This window comes from Culex pipiens, chromosome 2 (assembly GCF_016801865.2).
Source record: "Culex pipiens pallens isolate TS chromosome 2, TS_CPP_V2, whole genome shotgun sequence".
Lineage (NCBI taxonomy): Eukaryota > Metazoa > Arthropoda > Insecta > Diptera > Culicidae > Culex > Culex pipiens.
In genome coordinates this window covers 17,835,906-17,857,905 of record NC_068938.1, presented here as the reverse complement: position 1 = coordinate 17,857,905, position 22,000 = coordinate 17,835,906, and the positions used below count along the sequence as shown (strand labels likewise).

General features: G+C 35.8%; 1 protein-coding gene across 2 annotated transcripts in view; it reads left to right on the top strand.

The window, feature by feature from the left end:
• Positions 1-14,308: 14,308 nt before the first annotated feature.
• Positions 14,309-22,000, top strand: part of LOC120419466 (MDS1 and EVI1 complex locus protein EVI1-B-like) — a 136,905-nt gene continuing 129,213 nt past the window's right edge. Inside the window, exons 1-2 of one of the 2 annotated variants that reach the window (XM_039582151.2) lie at positions 14,309-15,091; positions 18,723-20,183. The gene's annotated coding sequence lies outside the window, so the exon portion shown is untranslated. Of the gene's footprint in view, positions 15,092-15,129; positions 15,453-18,722; positions 20,184-22,000 lie in introns of those variants that run through there. The other variant, XM_052707718.1, reaches the window with a different exon arrangement.

Below are 22,000 nucleotides of genomic sequence, written 5' to 3'. Positions count from 1 at the left end.
CTGGTGAGAGAATGTCCGGCACTTGGTCACTGTTGTTGTGCTGTTAATACGAGAAGTACAGTTACTGCCAGATTATGTTTGCCAGCGCACAGGACAAATTGATTTTATTGACACTAAATATGAGTTGCAAGACCACACAGTGGGTTCGTCGCCTGTCGATAATTAATTTGTTTACCGACCACCATTACAATTGTGCTGCTACAAACATAAACGTAGACAGTTAAAGTCGAACTCAAGGTTCGTTGAGGCGAAGAGGAGGGGAGGAGACTCGTCCGACAATCACTCCACAATCAGGCAAGGTTTGTTATTTCTGAAATTAAACATATTAATTCCATTTATCAACCCCTCGACGGGGCTCCCCTCATCGTTCAGTAACGGCTAGTGGTTAAGAGTTGCAGCTCCAAACTGCAATGTAGGTGCACCTCGGGTAATGTGAAGTGAAGCAAACTTCAGAGAGTACAACCGGCACCGCCCTGGTCAAAGTGTGGGGTGCACTGATGAAATAAATTATTGAGAAAATGGTGTGATTTTTGATGGTGACAAATAGTTATTGTTCAATTCAGACCTGTAGTCAATAATTAAATTTATTAATATTAATTATTTTAACTAGTAAAACAACCAATGATTTTAAGTTTCATTTTCTTGAAAAAGAATATTTACATTTATTTTGGCATCAACTCATCTCTTTTTTTCAAGCAAATTTGTCTAATCTTGAAGGTTCCCTAAAATATCCGATATTCTTTTCACAATGAGCCTGTAACGTCATGATTCGAAATCCGGACACTTAGTAGCATATCATTTTTGTTAAAGCTGACAAAAAACCATGTAATAAGTTGGAAATGTAGAAATATCATCCGGATGTAGTATTAACAGTCAGTTTTAGGAGAATGCATGCAAAATATGTCTTTTCTAACCATTTTTCATCAGAATTTGAAAATTAAAATGACTTGCTGTGTTTCAAATCCCGGACACTGATAAAAGCTGATTCGAATCCGGACACTTTTGCTTCTAATTCCAGACACTCGTTTTTGCTAATGAATTGCACAAATTTGGACTGAAATGTTAGTGAAGGGCACTCTTTAGGTCTTAAATAAGCTGTTAACATTAAAAAATCGATATTTTATGTAAAAAAATGCTTGAATTTAAGGAAATCAAAACCATAAATTTCTACTTTGCCTTCCCGGTGCTTCGGACGCCTATGAAATATTTCACATGAAATGTTTCGCATTTTTGGTAATCTTATAATTTTATTTTATTTAATTGTTTTGACATTAACTACAGCGTTCAAACAAACTTTAAATAAAAGTTGATGTTAGAATTCATCAAATAACCCATTTTTGACATTTATAATGCGAACTTATATCCAAATAATTGATAAAACAAGATGAGGTGTCCGGGTTTCAAAGCGTCCGGGAATTCGAATCATGAAGTTATTTTGCAAATTTTGCTGAGATTTCCCAGATTTTTCATTGCAGTTTTACTTACATGAAAAAAAATCACATTAATACGTATTTTTCCTGTAAGCGGTAGATCGGGGTTCAAATCCCGGCTCGGACCAACACAACTGGTGATCTTTTCCTTTCTGGAATCGATTGCTTAGTAAAGGGAAGGTAGTGTCGTCACAAACTGGACCTTATCACGACACCTTAGGGAGGCGACCTATGGAATGTTAACATTAACCTTAACATGTTAACATTAAGTTGAGAATGAAAATGCCACTGAATCCGCTATGTAAATGCCGGCCCCGATACTCTTCAAGGGTGTTCCCCTCAGGAACAGGGAAAGATTTACTTTTTACTTTACTTTAAAAAAAAATACTCCTAATTTCAGTATTTTACAATATGGGTATCAAATGTTCGGGATTTTTTTATACATTTCGAAAGTTACATCTATAATTTTGGAAACACTATAAATTTCCACAAAACTACGTATTTAAAAAAATACAAAAATAATCAGCATTTTATAATATGGGTATCAAATGATTGGGATTTTTTTATTGATTTCGGAGGCAATAACACATTTTCTTAAATACTTTAAAAATTTCACAAAACTACGTATTTAAAAATAAATCAAAATTGCAGTATTTTACAATATGGGTAGATGTAAACATTTTAAAAATGAAATGAAAAATGCATTTTATAATAGCTTAGTTGTTTTGCAATCATTATTTAAAAAAAAATGATTTGACGAAAACAAAAACAAAACGCGAAAAAAAACATTTGCTGTACTATACAAAAAAAATAAGAAAAAAAATCAAAAGATTTTAAAGTAAACCCAAACATGCTTAAAATGATTATTAACATTAGAAAATGCACTTGAAATTGGTTTTAGCTGATTGCCCTTGACATTACTTTGAAATTATGAAGTTTTTTGAAAAAAAAAAACTATTTATTTTGCCCCTTGATTTTTCGGACTAAGGGGGGGACAGAGGGATGACAAAACTTATAAAAATATTTGTACCAGCCTTATGGTATCATATATATTTATTTGAGGATAAAAAAATAAATTTCAATTAATTCAAATTTATGCCAAATTTGTCAAAATTTTCCTACGGTTCCTAGGAACAATTTATTACAATCCGATGAAACACTTTAAAAATCACAACATGCTTTTCATCCAAATTTCATTTTCATCCAAATTTTGAAAAAGAGCAAAAGAGCCGTTCAAAAGAGCCACTCTTTCTATTGAGTGAGCGAAAATGAGCAGCTGTTAAAAAGAGCGGTTTGCACACCTCTAGTAAAAACCTGAAAATTTTAGTACTTTTGTGAAAGTTTTGATTATTTTCAAAAAAAAAAATTGTTATAACCTTCGAAATGAATGAAAAATCACAGATATTTGACAAAACTGAAATTTTGAGTATTTTTTAAAAACACGTAGTTTTGTGAAAATTTGAGTATTTTACATTTTTTTGTTATTACTTTCAAAATATATGTGAAAATCCCGATCATTTGATACCCATATTGTAAAAAACTTAGATTCGGAGTATTTTTTCGAAAATAAATAGTTCTATGTAAATTTTAAGTATTTTTAAAACTTTTTTTTATTACATTTGAAATGTTTGGAAAAATCCCGATCATTTGATACCCATTCACAAAAATGTTGAGGTTTTTTGTTTTCAAATTACAGGAAAATACGTATTTTTGTGAAAATGTTCATGTAATTCGATTTTACATCGGAAAATTTAGTTAAAAATTGTTGCGAACAAAAGTTCAACTTTTTGGAAAAAAAAAACAGTTTTGATTCCAAAATTCTTAACTCGATCAAAGATTTTGTGCATTTTCTGGACATTTTTGAAAAGTTGGCATTTGATGTCTTTAGGGGACATATCAGAAAATGGATAAAAAAAGTGTTTTTTTTTTTTTGCAAATCAAGTTTTTGTGACAAAAAAATGAAATAAAAAATCACAAAAAAATGTTTACCGTGTATCATTTTTTTCAGTGCAGTCCTTATTCATACCAACAACTTTCCCAAAGACACCAAATCGATCAAAAAATTCCTTCAAAAGATACAGATTTTTGAATTTTCATACATCATTTTTGTATGGACAACTGCAAAATTTGTATAGAAAATTATATGGACAAACAAATGATGCAAAATGGCTTTTGTTTTTGACAAACCGAAGGCATCAACCATTTTCAGCAGGATTAAAAATACAAAAAATCGAATGTTCGAAATCTCAGAGAATTGCTCTACTGTATTTGATTATTCTTAGAAGTAAAGATTTACAAAAATCTTTATTAAGAGATTTCAATTACAAAATTGCTGAAGCTAAGAAAGTTTCTCACCGTGTTTACCCCGATCCACCAGATAAACAAACTGGCAAACCATTCCTGCATCGCGCGCGCGCCTCCCCAGGGCAGCCTGTATCGATACTCATTCCACATGCCCCACCCCACAGCAGGTCGTCCCTTAAATAGATTCTAGGCGAAATAGAAAGTGAAAACCCCGGCGCAGTTGCTGGCCGACGATGGGGCCACACATCCATCCACTTAGTGCCGGGGTATTATGGGGGGGGGGGGGGGCAAGCAAATAGGCGGCTGCCTGGTCCTGGCCGTGGTCAGTTCCAGCGCTCCATCGACAACCTACAAGCGAAAAAAAAGCTACACACATAACAGAGAAGAAAAATGCCCCAGCTGAAAGATCGCTTCGATCGCCGAACGACGACGTTCACTTTGGTCCAGTTTTAATCTATTCCATAAATATATTTGTGTAACTCCCTTTTTTCGCGCTACTCCATTTTCGATTTCGACTGAACCTGGCTCGAGCGCGGAGTTGCCGCTTCGAGCCAAGCTAGGTTGTTTGATATTGTTATCGCGCGCAAAACCGGACTTTGAGAAGGTGGTCGTCCAACGGTGTGGAGTTGGTTGTCTGTGGTGCAAATTCCGGCTTCGAGGGTAGCCCCCATTAGATCAAACATTGCTCGAGAATATGTTCGGTTAGTTGTAGAGAGCCCTTTGGAGCGGACTACAAAACCGCGACTACCTCAACAGGAAAAGTTCCACCACCCCTCGAACCAAAGATACGGATAGTGTGATTGTACACAATTTATGTGTTCTCTCCCCCGCAGTACCTTCAGGGAACCCCCCCGCCCTTAAACTAGCTTGTTGAACCAACTAGGCAAAAATAACACCCACTCCAGTTAAGTTTTGGCTAATATGTTGAAAATGGCCACCAGGTGATGGAGGATATCGCGGGTATTTTCGAGCTCGCGTCGGCTACTGCAGTTAAGCCGGGCTGACTAACTGCATCACGTGTGAAAATGTGATTTGTTTTGCGGTGGAGATGTTAGTGTACTTTATGCTTAGCTGTAACAGCTGCAACTGGAAATTTATCGGAAAATTACGAGGGAAACGGGTATTTATTTTGTAATCGTTTGATATGTCTTGCATAATTTACACTTTAATACTTGATTTCTAAAGTTGCCCGCAAAAAGAAAAAAAAGCTTTTAAACATATACTTCAAAGACAAGGCTAAAAAAATTTCATTGGTTTGTGGCAAAAAATAAATATGCAGAAAAACAAAGCCTCAATTAAAAAAATTAATAAAACATAAATCTAATAATTGACATCTTTGCCAAATTTTATGAAAATTTGAGTAAAAACTATTTAACTTTTCAAGTCTGTATATTTTGAAGATCATTGCTGTCAATTGGTACGGGTTACTATACCTGTCTGGCTAGGTCTTTTTTATTTACTTCGATGAATCGTGATCTTTTTACTTACAACATACCTACTTTTGAAATACTGCAGTTTTTCATATCAAACTACATTGTTTTTTTTTTTTCAGATTGATATGAGTGTCAAAATCTCTTCAAATAATTTATAATTTTCGTTTCTAGGAATAGCTTTAAAGAGGTAACAAGCAATAATTTTAAACAAAGCTATATCAGATCGGTGTGATTATTACTACTGCATTGAGCATGCATTTTAATTTTATTTGCTGAATTTTGCATTTTCTTTTAATTTTGTTGAATTATGTAAGTTTCTTAATTTTCTAGATTTTTTAAATTTCTGGATTTTTCTATGGTTTTTTGAATCCTATAAGTTTTTGGAATAAAATTCATAAACTCAATTGAATCATTTGAATTTAGTCAAATTATTTTTTTTTTCCTGTATTTTTCAAATTTTACTTCGTATCTTTGGATTATATTAAAATCCTCATTTTCAATTTATTTTCCATTTCTCAAAAAAAAAAAAAATCAATAGCATTATAATCTTATTATGTCACATTATATTTTGAAACTTGGTTATTTTCCAAATAATAAAATTAGTTTCCAATGTTTCTTGTCACCGCTAGCTAGAATTACTTTTTGTTGAAATTTCCTGAATTTTTCGGATATTTAGAATTATTTTGAATGTTTCGTTTTAATTTCTTGAAATTTATTAAACAAAATATACCACAAAAAAACCTAGGGGTCGTTTAAGTGGAACTTTGATTCTTCGTAAAATTTTATTAAATTTTCATAATTTTCCGAATTTATAAACAAAAATAACACCTCTTTACAATGAATAATTTGTATTTCATGAAAATATTTAAATTTATCTAATGTCGTCAATCCTTGGAAATTTCAAATTTCTTAAATTTCAATTTATAAGTTTTTTAAGCTCTGTTACTTACAAGCAAAAATTGACCTTTTCGATAATATAATTGAATTCCTTGTTTTTAATCATTTTAATTTTGCGGGTTTCTTAATTTTTTAATAATTGTTTTATTAATTTAATTAATCTTAAGATATAATTTGAATAAATCGAATTATACTTAATTATTCGAATTTCTTAAATTTCTTGAACTTAAAATATTTTTAAATTTCATCAAATTGGCATTTATTTCAATTCCTTGATATTCGAATATTCTTAAATCCTTGAGGGGTTCTTGAGCGGACAAAAAAACTTTTTTATGTTTAAATGTTTAATGGAATTTTTAGTGCAATCAAATTAAATAAATTTAAAATGCATTTTCCACATTAGGAATTATTTTCAGCATGTTTGTAAAATTCAAAATCTTTGGAATTTTGTTAAATTTTCAATGTACATGACAACAAAAAATTTTGTTTTTCGTCAAACCATACATTTTTTTTTTTGAAGATAAATGATTGCATATCATCTGTACGGGTGTATTATGCATTTTCCAATAATTTCGTCACTGAAATGTTGAAATTCGGCACGTTATTTAAATTTTTATACTTTTTTATATTTTTTCCATTAATTTCCATTTTCAATAAAGGTAATAAATAGCTTAAGGGATGTGACCAAACATGTTTCTATTAAAACATTTGAATAATTTGTTAAAATAGGGAAAATTTACGATTTGAGTCTTTAACCTTCCAAACATACAAGAATTTCCCCAAACATACAATTGAAAAGTTGAACTTTTCAGCACTTGTTTCGAAAAGTGACACTTTTCATCATTTTTTGATTTAAACGATTTATTGACAAAATCCATGAAAATTAGACTTAAAATTTCACTCAATCGGTGTTTTTCGGAATAGCAAAAAATGTTGTATGGAACTCGTTGCAAAACTTGATTTTTTCAGCACTCTTCGTATTTATCCAACTCGGTGAACCTCGTTGGATAAATGTACGACTCGTGCTGAAACAATCCTCTTTTTGCAACTTGTTGCATAAACTATTATTTCAGTTAAATATCCGTACGAAAAATAAATCCAAAAAGTATCAGAAAATCAAAATATCACCTATTGAATACTTCGAAAAAGATTTTCTCTGAAAAAAAAACAGTAAATTGATACCAGCTACCCAGAGTCTCAATCTAAATTTATAATCTTCACTATCGGGGGCACCGTGTTGGTGTATATTCTATATTCATGAAACCATTAATTAAAGAAATTGGCATACTTCTGTTTTTTTCTGTTAGTTTTAATTGAAAAGATTTTACAAACATAAAAATCCATAGTTTATAAGCAATCATATTAAAAAAACCGAAATTTGTTATCCAAAATTAAAAAAAAAACAAATCATTTCAAAATTTCAATCTTGTCACTAAGCACTTCATCGAAATTACTTATCAACGGTTGAACTTCATCCAATTCCCTCACAATCACCGAAAAATGCACCTCTTCCGGCTGTCGTTACTCGCAATTTGGGCTACAAATCTCCACTCTCAACTTCTGCCAACTGGCCCTAATTTCACTGTTTAAAACAAACATCGACAAAAAAAAGCACAACACAGCAGCAGCACCGGAAACCGCCAAACGACCTGGACAGAGTGAGAGCGTGAGGCAGTCACACGTCGTTCAAGTGACGAACTTCATTTCTCATTCCTCGGCGCGCGCAGTCAAAACATGGAAATTCGAAAGAAAACCATGCTGTTACGCGTGTATTCCACTGCCATTAGCTTCATCGTTTGGGCAGGTTTTTTTTCTTGCTTTAGTTTCTCTCATTTTTTTTCTTTTTGATGAGTTGTCATATGTGGTCCAAAACGGATGATGAGTTCAGCACCGCGTGGATTGTCTGACCATCAAATTCCATTGTCAGCTTGAGTTAAACGCTTCATTTTGAACTTTTTCAGTGCGATCGTCGTCATAACGATCGCTGCTGGTTTCGAACCAGGTTCGGACATTAACTTCCCCACGAGCATCGTCAACTTTTTTCCCTTCTGTTTTTGTTGTTAATGTTTAACTCAATCGAAGCAAAAAAATTAAACTGTGCTGCTCGCCCTAATCGCTGCTTAAGCGGCTTGGCGAAGCCCAAAATCGGTAAGAGAAGACAATTTCTAACTTCCGTTACATGTCGTTTGGCGGGCAAGCAGTGATTAACCGCACCACCGATGGTTGGCCCTAATTTTGACGCGTTTTTGTTTTGGATTTGAGTGAATTAGTTTCAATGGTAACTCTTGGAAGCATGTTTTATAATTGGAGCAAGACGTTTAAAAACTTAGTGGATTAATAATTTTCGATTTCATAGCAAAACTATTTAATTTCGTTGACTTATTGAAAGCTGAATTAAAATTTCTTTGGAATTTGAGAAAAAATGCTCAATGTTCCACATTTTTAATCAAAATTAACCAAAAATGATTACGGATGGTAGACATATTTTCAAAACATCTTGGGAATATCATAAAAAAATTGCATTTTGTTCTTCCAAACACTTTTTTGCATTCCTTATCTTACTGAGGAAAGGCTATAACATTACGATGTTACAGAATGGATCAATTTTCTGGACATTTAATAAAAGCTAAGCAATATCAAGTTATCCCGCGATGGTTTTTTTGACAAAGTTTTACAGAATTTAATTTATTATTAGATCTCATAAGACTTATTCGTTTGGTGTGTTGATATTAGCGCAATTTTTTTTGACGATTAACCAAATTATCTACTTTCTATGATCCACTAAATCTCTAGTCTTTTTGAAAATGTCTACCAAATAAGCTCAGCGTAAGTCATTTGATGTTCTGACCATTAATGTCAACCAAATAGCTCATAAATTCCGGCCATCTTCCAATTCCAATTGGCTATCTCTGGGAAATACCGCTCCGTTATATTTCCATTACGCCTTCAAATTGCTCTAGTACGTACACCAAGCCGCTAGTCAGAGTGTCCATTACGCTAGAAGTGGGCTTGATGTGGAGATTCCAATTACGGTGTCCATCACGACTCAACCACACACACACAATCTATCTGGCCACACTCTCCAAAACAAGATATCATCAACCGTCAACTCTCTTCCATCATAATCAGAAAGACAGAAATAGTTGATGACATCTCGTGTGTGTGGTGGATTGAGTACCAACCCTGCTGTTGCCACTTTTCGCCCTGATTTTCGCGAAATTATTACTCTATCCTGCTCGTGCTGAAACCCCTTTTTCAAACACGAGAGTGCTATGTGCAGATTAGCTATCTTCATCGTGGGTAATATCCGGAAAAGGCCCCGACGCAAGTCTTGGGCAGCAGTCCAGAGAGGGTCCCACCCAGCTAGTGTATACACCCTGAGCGAGTTTTAACGATCGCGCGCAATATGTCAGGCAGAGGAAATTGAAACTGAACATTTTTACTCTCGTTTCAAACGATCATGTTTGAAGCCATGCCCGAGCAAGGTTCCGCCCGACGATCAGTGCCGAGCGAAAGCTCGTGCCGAACTGAAAATGATAAACCGAGGGCGCAGCATCCCGAGCCGACCGAAGGCGAGAGTGAAAGATGATCGTGGCCGCCGAACACAGCAGCAAGGCAGAACGTGAGGAGTGGGAGAACCTGACTTGATCAAAAAAGCATGCGCGCGTCCGCGACTTGAATCCGCGAGAGGTAAGGAAGAAGCGAGTGATGAGCGATCGCGCGAGAGAAACGTAGTTGTGAGAGAGAATGGAATTTCGAGCAGTTTGGGGGAGAGTAATGAGAACAGAAACTGCTCGAATGGGGCATGATGGGGTCTCTGAAGTTGGAAGTTGGCGGTGAGTGATTTTGCTCTCGTTTTTCTTTATTGATGGTGACTTCCTTCTTTCCATGTATGGTGGAGCGAGTTTTTATGGTAATAAGCTTGTTTTGCAGTGTTGGTGAGTGATCTTGTTGTGATGTGTGAGTAATTTGGCTGCTGAGTGACTGCATTTGAAACGAGTTTGTTGTTTGTTTTGATTGCAATTTATCAATCGAGGCTTAAAATTATGAAAACTTGTTTTCTGTTCTCAATTATCTCTCAGAATATTTTAAGGAATAATGAAATTTAAAGAGATTTTTTAAATCTTTGAATTTTGGAATCTTCAAATCTTCTAATCTTTATAAATTCAAATTTGCGAATTATGTAGTCTTTACATCTTAAAATTTTCAATCTTAAATCAAATTGTTTAATAGTTAAATCTTCAAATCTTCAAATCTTCAAATCTTCAAATCATCAAATCTTCAAATCTTCATATCTTCAAATCTTCAAATCTTCAAATCTTCAAGTCTTCAAATCTTTGAGTTTTCAAATCTCAAAGACCGCAACTTTTTCAATCTTAAAAATCTCTATATTTTTAAAAGTTCAAATTTTCTAATGTTTTAATCTTAAAAACTCCAATTATTTGATTTCAAATCTTCATCTAAGTTGTTGTGGTTGTTGAAAAAAATAGAAATAATAACAAAAAAATGTCTGAAATTTTTTTTATTGCAATGAAAAAATGAATGCAAATGTTTGATGAATTATTTTGAAAATGAGTTTTTTTTTTCGTAATAGGTTTAAATTTGGACTTTATCTCACAACTTAAAATTATTATATGACTCACCAAAAAAATACAAGAAAATATAGTTTTACTAGAACAAAAAAAAATATGCTTAGGCCGTTGCATAAATTTCTTTGAAGTTTATGTCCCAAGACTCTGACCAAAGTCGCAAATAAAGAAAAAAGGTATATAAATTGAAATTACGAGCCACGGTTTAAACATTTTAATGCAAAAAATATTTTAAAATGCAATATTAACTTGTTAAGTTGTTTTGCCATCATTAGATTCCAATATATCAAAGAATTGCAAAAAACAATTGCGAAACAAAAAATTTTTGCGGTGATTTTTATTAAAATTTAATAAAAATTCAAAAGATTTTGAACAGTTGCAAAGTAACCGCCGACCTTACAAGTCGCATTATCAACGCCAGTCCGCAGTTTGTGTGCGCGTCGCCGCTTTTTTTAAAATGTGCACCGTAGACAAAAACAGTGTGGTTCTGGATTTTTGTCAACTCCAAAACCAACCAAGCCCAAAGCTTGTAAAAAAATTTCTCGCAGACCTTCAAGTAAACCAAGAAAACTTGCGAGCATTGCAATTATGCAATAGAAGAAAAATAGCCGTGTTGCAGTTCGCCGACTCAGCAATGGCCTCGTCCATCATCGACAAACCTCTGGTTTATCAGGGTTGCAAAATTCCGATTTACCTGGACAACAACGCTACGGAAGTTCGTGTGCTTGACCTACCTCTAGGCATAAGCAATGACGACGTAGTAAAAGTGATGAGTAAATACGGCGAAATTTTGACCATCGCCAAAGACCGCTGGATTAACTTCTTCCCAGGAATCCCAAATGGAGTTCGGACCCTGCGGATGTTGCTGAAACAGCCAACGCCGAAATCAATCACTGTAAACAATGCTGCTGCAACAGTGACGATTATAGGCAAAAAATCGCTTTGCAAACTCAAAGCAAAGAACAAAAAATGTGCGGATTCAACTAAAAAGGTGAACCAAAAAAGCAGTACACCACCGATTGAACCTGAGCCAAGTAGCAGCAGCAGCAGTAAAAGCAACAACAGTAAACCAGAACAAAATGCAATGGAAACAAGTGAAATTGACGAAGAAGACAACGATGGATTCGAGACCGTGCTTTCTTAGCACACCCGCCGCCGAAAGCGCTTACAGGCATATTTGGACGCGGAAGACGAACTAACAAAAAAACGAAGAGAGATGGCTGCAGAAGAAACAGATGAAGAAGATGAAGATGTCATAAAAGCAAAATATTATAAGAAAAAATGTTGTGAGATAACTTCTAAATCCCTGGAAGAAGAGGACGAAGATAAACTTGAAGAACTTGATAATTCACTCTTTAACACTGGAACGCCCAACGCATGTCCAACTTACACGGACGCCCAAGCCTCCCAAAAAAGTTGGAACGGTAACTTCAACTCGCTGGTTCTCGGGCATTACTCAACCAATCGGGACGATTCTTGTTTCCAGTGATTTGTAAGAATGTCTAGATGATCCTAAAATTTTGCAGAACTTGATTTGAACAAATCTGTAATTTCTGCGACCGAAAACATCGTTCCAACTTTTTTAAAACGACAGCCTCCGCGGAATTTTTGGCGAATTTTTTTTTACACGCGAAAAAAAAAGTTGGAACGATGTTTTTGATCGCAAAAATTACAGATTTGATCAAATTGAGTTCTGCAAAGTTCTAGGATCATCTAGACATCCTAACAAATCACTAGAAAAAAGAATTGTCTTGATTGGGTGAGTTATGCCCGAGAACCAGCGAGTTGAAGTTACCGTTCCAACTTTTTTGGAGCCTTGGGCGTTGGAATGTTAAATATTCCGCTAAATATTTGAAACATAGACAGAAATCGTTAGAAAAAAGGCATGGTAATAATTATTGAAGTGATTTTAAACTCTGTAATCTTTCCTCTTTCACTATCCACCTTGAAGAGATGAATGCACAATGGTGTAAAGTCTCTATAATAATAAAAAAAAAGATTTTGAAACAAGCTCTAAATATGATTATTAATACAGAAAAAATAATTTAAGATTGTTTTCAGTTGATAAGACTTCTATTTTTATGGAAATTTTGAAGCTTTATGGAAAAGTATTTTTCTGCCCTCTGATTTTTCAAACCAATTTTGGCAACGATGAAATTAAATAAAACTTTTTTGTTATTGAAAAGTAAGTTTTTTCACTTTTAAAATTTGACTAAAATAGGATATCAGATCACGAATTTGATGTTAAAAGTAAGAAAATGAAAAATGTTCATGATTCGATTATCCGAAGTCCCATACAAACCTGCGAATATTCGAACATCTTATAAACTAAACTTCTGATAATCGAATTTAGACCTCACCAGAAATATTAAACTTATTTTGTTTGGTTAGAATATAAAATAAGGTTGATTTAAAAAAAAAACTATTGGAAAAAAATTGATGATTAAAACTATTGGAAAACTAACAAAAATATAACAAAAAATGATAATTATGAAAGAAAACAAAATCAGATTCAATATATTTGAAGAACTGTACTGTTCCTGTTTGAAATAATGGAAATACTCGCATAAATACTAACGTAAGAATACGTCCGAAAGATTAGAAAAAAAAGTACAGAAATATCCCAGAAACAATAATATGTTTCAGTTTAGAACATTTTTTCAAAAACTATGTCATGAACTGATTATGAATATTAGGTAGAATGCAAAACACAATTATATATTTGAAACAAGAATAAACTTTTTTAAATAATATAAATTTTATGAAAATATGTATTTTGTTCCGACTTCTCTCTCATACAACATTGTTTATGAATGTTTGAAATAGAAGAAAACCTTAAAAAATATTGTAATGTTTCAGCTTCTTACTAAAAAAAATTAAAAATAGTTTTTTTCAATTTCCAACTTTCGACCTTTTTGACCTTATTTGACTTTTTAACTTACATCTGCGCTGTACGATTTAGAATATTTTTTTTTTGAATTTATTTTTAATGATTTCATTACTTCAAATAAATATTTAAGTGAGGAATTCGCATTGTTGAATACTGCTGGAGAGTTAATGAAACAGATTCTTATCACGAATTTAAAAAAATATTATCTTTTGTAACTCAGTAACTCTAAGTTACACTCAAAGACTCTCTCCCATTATTGCGCGTCACTCTTCTCTTTTGCTCCTCACTCCTCTTTTAAAATCACTATTATTGCGCACAGAGCTTCCAAGGTGGGGGTGGAAGCTTCCTCCTCAAATACACAGTACACACGAAACCGTTCAAGCATGCTCCTAAGGTGGACCCAACACACAACCAAAACATTCAGAGAGCGGGAGAGTTGCGAGAGCGCGCGCATAGGCAAAGAAGTCTTTGCGCGATATCAACGAAACAGCTGCGCGATTCTCTCTCATTTTTGCAGCTTTCCTTTCAAACAACCCGACAGGATCCTGCGCGCGCGCGCACGCTCTCTTGCGAGAGTGCGCGATCGCGAAGAGAAAACTAAAGCACAAGAATCTGTAACGAACTCGCGCGCAGCATCCAGGGCGAGGCTGTTTTAGCTGCTGCTCCTCGCGAAGAAGAGAGTCGCGCGCGGCTATCATCTCGTGCTCTGCTTTTGTTTGATCGTCGTCGTCGTCGTCGTCGGCGATCGGGTCGGGTTCCACTCCACTCTGGATCTGGCGTGTGGATTGGCACAGCTCTGCTGCGTTTGTCGTCCTCAAGCAGCGGGCACATCGCATCGTCTCGTCGTCGCTGTCGGTTTGTTGTCCGCGTTTTGTGTTGCGCTCGTGAGCTTCTCGTGACACGGGGGTCCTCGTGTGTGTGCGGGGTACTTCCTTGACGGTGACGTTTTTTTTTTGTTGCGTTGGTCGCGTCTAGACGAGAACCTCCTCGTTCAATCTACGGAAGTCGAGACTTGAGGAGCTAAACGGTGTCATTATCGTCGGCAGTGACTGTAACGTGTGTGTTCTTGGCGAGTTCTTCCGTGTGGTACCTTCGTGCAAGAAGGAAGAAAACTACGTGTGTGGGTACGAGGTACCCGGAGTACCGGAGCAAAGAGTACGAGAACCTGTGTGGTGCGAGCGCGCGATCGCGCAGAAACTGGATCAGTAGTGACGAGAATTCCTGCACATTCTACCTGTTTCTGTTTCTGTACGTCTTGTCCTGCAGTTCAAGAATTGCGCGCGGGGGTACACGTGTGTGATTGCGCCTGTGAGTGTGTGGCATGTGACCGAGTTCTGGTCAGAACAGAGCGGAACAACGGAATTGAGGGAAGCAAGAATAAAAATCGCAGAGTGACGTACAAACACACACACACTCGTGCGGAAATGGATTAAGGTGATCGCGCAAAGTGGGGATTTGGAGAAAATAAAGGAAATCAATCATACTGGATATTATGATGGAAGTTAATTGAAGGAGGAATAACATCAGTGGAAGAAAAGGAATCAAAAGGTGAAATTACGTTAAAGCTTCTTTGAGTGACATCAATGATTGGAGAAGTGACGAACCCCTCGGAGATTTTGCATGCAAATCAAAGTCGTCGCAAGGATCTTCAACAGTGTTGATTTCAACTAAAATAGACACAGTTTGTGGGCTGCAACAGTACGAATAAATTGAGTTTTGAGCAGAAGTGTTATTTGTGCTAAAAAAAACATGGATACAAAATTTAAAACACAAAAAAAATAAAAAATAACAAAACAGATTTCGTGAAAGTTTCAAAGCATTGAATGTTGGTTGGATATCATGAGCAAATGGAGGTCCACCAATATGGACTGCTTGGCGCGCGGATTTGCAATGCCGACGGAGTTATGTGGTTTGTGCTGAAGTTATATTTTATCAGTTTCCATTAGCAATGTTGTGTATTGTTGATTCTGTTGTTACAATCGATGAAATCTTTGTGTAAAATTAGACATTCAGAAAAATCTTAATTTTTAAGGAGTTTTTTCATAGATTTTTTTTAATTTTCGTGGCAGAACTCTAGTTTTGAATAGTGAAAAGTGCCTATCTGATTTATTTCGCATAATTTTTTGATGGATTAAGGAATTCAAAATTGAGTAAAACTTGAAATTCTGATTGATTTCTTACTAGAAAACTTTTTTTTTCAATTTTACGATCTGTGGTTTTCACTGTTTTTTTAATGGACTGTTCTCTTGATAAAAATTATAACTCACCCAAAATTACCCAAGAGATGTGTTTCAAATTATTTCAAAATAATCAAAAAATGCAAAATATTATCTTATGGAATCGACAATCCTTACAGCGTGGAAAAAGCCACTTAGGGTTCTTCTATTTGAAATTGTTTTTGTTTTGCAATTCACTCTTCGAACAGCTATGTTTTCCAGTTTTTTTTAACGGCAAAACGGCCTAATTTTTTCTTACAAAAATAACAAAATAGAAAAGTCATACTTTTCGATACAAGGGCTGAAAAGTTATACTTTTTAGCACTGAAATAGGTGCTGAAAAGTTGAACTTTTCAATATTTTTTTTTATTTAAACGATCAATTAACGAAACATGTGGCAATTCCACTTAAATTCAATTCCAAGATTATTTCCTGGACTAGCAAAAAAAAATTTCGTCAAATTTTAATGTACTATTACTGAAAAAATCAACTTTTTGCAACTTGTTGCATAAACTACTATTTCAATTAAACTTGATTTTTGAAATAAGAAAATGTTTCTTTGTAACCAACATTATTTTATAGATTTTTACTCAATTCATGCCAATTTTTAATAACGAATTTTAAAAAGCCATTTTGAATAATTTTTCAGTTAGTTCTATAAATAATATCGATCGAGCTTGATTTTTTTTCCAAAACAACTTAGCATTCGATCATACTTTAGTAATAGTAGTTTATGCAACAAGTTGCAAAAAGAAGATTTTTTTCAGAACTAGTTTTACATTTATGTATTTATGGATAAATACGACGAGTGCTGAAAAATCAAGTTTTGCATCGAGTTCCATACAATATTTTTTGCAATTCCTAAAAACCCCCTTTGAGTGGAATTATAAGTTAAATGGTCATGTATTTTGAAAATTAACCGTTTAAATCTAAAAACATTGAAAACAATTACTATTCGAAACAAGTGCTGAAAAAATCAACTTTTCAGCATCCATTTCATTGCTGAAAAGTAGAACTTTGCAGCATTTATCTTGAAAAGTGTTCGATTCTGTTTTTTTTTGGTCCAGAAAAGTAGGCCTATTCGTCATTCAAGAATGACAGGAAAAGAAGTAGTTACATGACGGAATTGCACAAAAGTAATTGCCATACACATATTTTTAAAATAAATTTTGCCACTTCAATATGACTTAAACATTTATAAGAAATACCAGACTGCAGTTTGGAAACAGACATTGCAAAAACATTGTAAATTTATTTAAAAAAATCAGGTAAATCTGCGATCCTATTTTTTCATGAAACTTTTCTACTTACTTGTTATTTATCATTTATTGTTATTAGTTCCTAAAGCAGTTTACTAGAAAACAAATGATTAAAAATTACCAAAGCTGTACACAAAAAACAACATTTCAAATCGTCGAAATTGTAACTATGCAAAAAAAAAAAAACCTTGGTGTTTAATCGATAGAAATTCAGAATAATGGCAAACACGACTTAACAATATTTAGCTATCTGTTCAATTCAAAATTTGAAAATTTGTTTGTACCTCAATAAAAGGGACGAGTTAAAATTTTAAGTTAACAAAAGTTGCAAAAGACAATAAACAGCGTTACACATTAGTGAACACAACATAAATATATTGAATTATTGTACAATATTCATTAGGATGGTAAAATTTCAATTATATTTGAGAATCTTGAAACTATGGCTCGTTATTTAATTTTTAATTTTTCATCAATGATTTTTTTAAAATTTGAAAAAACATTAAAAAATTTTGATGTACAGTCTAGACTCGATTATCCGATGTTTCGATTATTCGAAGTTCAATTATCTGAAGTTTTGTATGGGACTTTCGGTAATCGAATCATGCACAAATTGTGTTTATTTTTTTCTTGCTTTAATAATCAAAATTCTGTTTTGTGACACCATTCCAGTCAAATTTGAGTCATTTCCTTTACAAAATAAAATCTTATCATTTAATAGTCAATCAGCCTACAGATTATTAAAAAATTATAGAACTAAAAAAATCCGGAAACTTTCATTTAGTTGAATACTAACAGTAATAATGAACACTGATTAAAAGTAAAATACACATTAAAATCAGAAATACAAAAATAAAATACAAAAAGCAGGATTTTTTTCGCCGAAAAAGTTGTTTAAATTGACATGGTTTAAATGTGAACAAACAAATATATGTTATAATTCTAAATTTATCAGGTTTTTTGTCTCTGATTGAGGATTTTTTTCATTTTGGATTTGAAACTTATTTGACATTAAAGATTTAAATAGTATCATAACCAATATATCAACTCAGAAAGTATTCTGATTTTTCTCCTCTTTTTTCAAAGGGGTATAAGGTCATTTATAAGATTTGCTTTAAAATTTTAAAACATTTATTTAGTTTTCAGTAATTCTGTAAAGTTGCTTTTTCAAAAAAGCTATTTTTCAAAATATCAATCTTAGCTCATAAAGACTTCATTAATCATACGAAATCATGCGAAAAAATTTCTTCAGTGAAACAAACTGATTTTTGTATGAAACTGATTATTTCATAAAGTAGTTTATTTTGTTTAGAACAAAGTAGAAAATTAGCATGCAACTAATGTTGGCATATTAGCACTTTGACGTTCAATTAAACATTCTAAAAGGCGTTTTTAACTGAAATCGAAGGATAAACATCTCAAAAAGAGTTGAGCATGCAAGTTTCTTTCATTGCATTCGTTGCTAAATAAGTTGTTTAAATATTTGAAATCGGCAATTTGTATGGAAATCGAAATTTATCCTTAATCTGCTAAACAAACGAGATCTTCCCACACTTCTTCAATAAACGTCGCACCAAAAAAACACAAAGCAAACTGCACCATCTGCCGCAATGATTTCGTAATGTTGCAGTGCCCTCAACTGCCTGGCGCCCCCCAAAATTGGTCTTGACATAACACCATCTTTACCCTCGCTATCTCTTCCAGATCGCCCCTCGTCATCTTTACTCCCATAAAAAGGAACTAAACCATCATCGTCAGCCTGTCTGTGGCAGAACAACAATCAAACTAGCAAAAAACAAACCTAGATTTCAATAAAACACACCAGCGCAACACTCAAAAATAAACAACCTGGTCATCATCGTCTTCGTTCCAAATTAGGACTGAAACCATTAAAAAGTGACGCTCGGCGCAAACCTCCTCCTCTTCAGAGAGACTTCAATGTCACTCGGCTTATCACCTGGCGCGCATCACTTGAACAGAGTCAGAACTGTGTTAAGGTCTTAAACGAGAAAAAAAACTACGTCGAACGAAAGTGCAAGTGACCCCACCGGTCGTCGTCATTAGGCTAATTAGGAGAGACTTGAACGCGTGGCGTGCCAAGCGACGAACCGGTGCTGAGGCACACGCATCATCGGGATCATCGTCGTCGGCAGAAGCGACTTCGGAAGAAGTGAAAAAAGTGGACCCCGGGAAAGTGTTTCAAGTGTGGGCAAGTCGGGTAAAAACGCGACAAGTTAGCGCACGATTAAAGATAATGACAAATGATTACCGCTGGGGTGTAGTGAGTGTGTCGTAAGCGAGCGCTGCGTATCAGTGAAGAAAGTGAAACTGTAGCACCGGGGATCTGGTCGACATAGTCGACGAAGCAAGTATCCCACGGTCGGATCCGTCGGATTAAGGTGAAGAGCGTCCGGCAGCCGGTTTGGGATTAAATTATTAAAAAGTTATTGGACGTGGACGTGGGCTTATACTAATTAGCCTGAAGATCGCTGAACATCAAAAACAACGAAGAAGACGCTGACTTTTCTGAGAGAGGTCCTGAAGTGATCGTCGTTACGTGGTCCTGACCTTTGTGGTGATCTTTTGTGGCGAAATTCCTTGCACGCGCAAGAAGGCCATCGAAGAAGGGCAGAAGACATTCAAGTGCGCTCGTTCAAGAAGTGAAGATCGTCTCGAAAAACAACAACGGAAAAAACAAGATCATACCTCGTTCAGTAATCAGCTCACGTCGCGGGACTGACCTTTCCCGGCGATCTCTCGCCGTAGTGTTTCTGTGTGTGTAAATAAAAATTTCCAGTGATCCTCGCGATCGCGCCGCGATCCCGTCGACCTCCGAAGTGACTTTTAGCGATCCTCGCGGACATCCAGTGACATTCACGGACGATAAGCCCGGCGTAACCGGGAGGTCGATCGCCGAAGAAGGCCCACACACCTTGCCATTTGGGCAAAAGTCAAGTGCGCGCGAGGAAGATCCCAGCGCCGAAAGCTCGAGGGTCCCTGGCTGAAGATAAACAACGCACACGAGTGAGGACCTCTCGAAGTGGTTGTGTGGAACACGGCTTGAAGAGTGCGCGCGCGCGCGAGAAGAAACGCGCGAGTGTTTTTAGCTTTTTTCGGGTGTTTCGTCTGGACAGATTTTGGAGCAAGCGGCGCGCAACGCTGAAGGTGAGTAGCAAAGTGTTTGAAAGAGAGTTGGGAGTTGTGATGAACAGAAGTAAGCGCGAAGAAACTTTGGACACTTGAGGCGTTTTGGAGATGTCCGTCCCGACATGTCGGAGTTCATCATTCGTGTCGATGTTTTGTGTTGTGTTGAAAAGATTGTCGAGGCGTTGTTCGACACTGCTAGGTTGTTTGGAGTGATAATATTTGGATTGTTGGAGCGCTACATGAAAAGTGATTGGATAAAGAAAACAGTAGCACGGGGAATTATTCGGACCAGTTGGTCCGGGGCTGAAGGAGTTTTGATTGGGGGATTGGCCCGTGCTGAAATTGACAAAAGAAGCGTTGTTTATCTTGGAGGTTGCCACATGTGGGCTTGGAACTGGACCGTGAGAATTGTCTTTCGGGTTGCGTAAGGAAATGCGTAGACTTTTTAGGTGAGGCTCCCTGTAGGTCTACGGTACAAGAAGAGGTGTTCAGAGACGGTTAATCTTCATTTGAAGGCTCTAAAGAGTTCCTGGATGGCATAGGACACCTAGTTTTCGATGGAAACCACTCAGTGTAGGTTACTGAAGTTACCAGAGTCAAGAATACACGGAGAAAAATCCGCTTCAAAAATCGTCAAAAAACGTTCACGAAAATTAGGACCATGAACACTTTGTTTAAATGTAATGATACGTTTTCAGATAACTTATCATGCAATTTGAACACTTTGTTCATGGTTCTGAATTTCATTAACGATTGTTCACACTTCTGAAAACGGATTTCTTTCCGTGTAGATGATCAGTGTGCCAAATTTTTGGAGGGACTTAACTTTGTGTAGATTACTGAAGTCAATCTGGTTGATACCATGAGGCGAGGTGACCTCCAAGACCCGCGTTTATTGCCATCAATCGACAACTTTCGAGATAACAATTTACATTTTAAAACGACCGGTCGCGGAACTCCGCACTTCCTTACGACCCTCCAATCTGCATCCCAAAAATAGCAAATTGATCTATTTGGCCAATTTTTCGTCCAAAACTAGCTGTCCTCGCCAACTTGGCTGCACTTTTACGACCTGTAATTGAACCTGAACGTCGCAAAAAAAAAAAACTGACTCCGTAACGGATCTAGACCATAAATCAACCTTAAATCACCCCTCCAAGATCAGCCTCCTCTCGCGACGGCCTAATTGATTTGTTCGCGTTGGAGGTCCTTGCCTGGCAGGTGATTGCCATCTCTCGGGTGGTCAATTTCGGCCTTAGACGCGTATCGCGGAGGTAATCGCACCCGAAAAAATGCCAACCTTGGCGCGCAATCTACGGCTCTACATCTGCACGCAGTCGAAATGGTCGCGCCTTTATTAGATTTGGAGGCCTTGTGTGATTGATTCTTCCAGGGCATCTCGCGAAAGTCCACCCGTCCCCACAAAAGCTGAATAAATCAATCTCCTAGGGGGCGCTCGCGCGCAGGTCCCCGACCTGCCAGCGAAAGCCCTGCTCCAAAACGTTAAACTTGATTAATGATTCGCCAATCATGCCCAATAAAACGTTGTCTAATAAAATAGCCATTAATTTCTCATCGCGACGTCGTCGGTCGCCGGTCACCACCGGCGAAGTCTCGGAACTATCTCCCCTGCGCTGAGCGAAACCTATCGATGATAAATCAGATCATTTCATCCCTCCACCCTGGTTCACGGTCCTACCACAAAATATGCAAATTTTACGTTTGAAAGTTCAGGCCCTCGGCCTCGGAGTTCAAGTCCGGAACGGCCGGATCGATTCCCTGGAATTGCAATCTGGAGCGAGCGACTTTTTCGTTCGGATTGGGTTACGCGATGT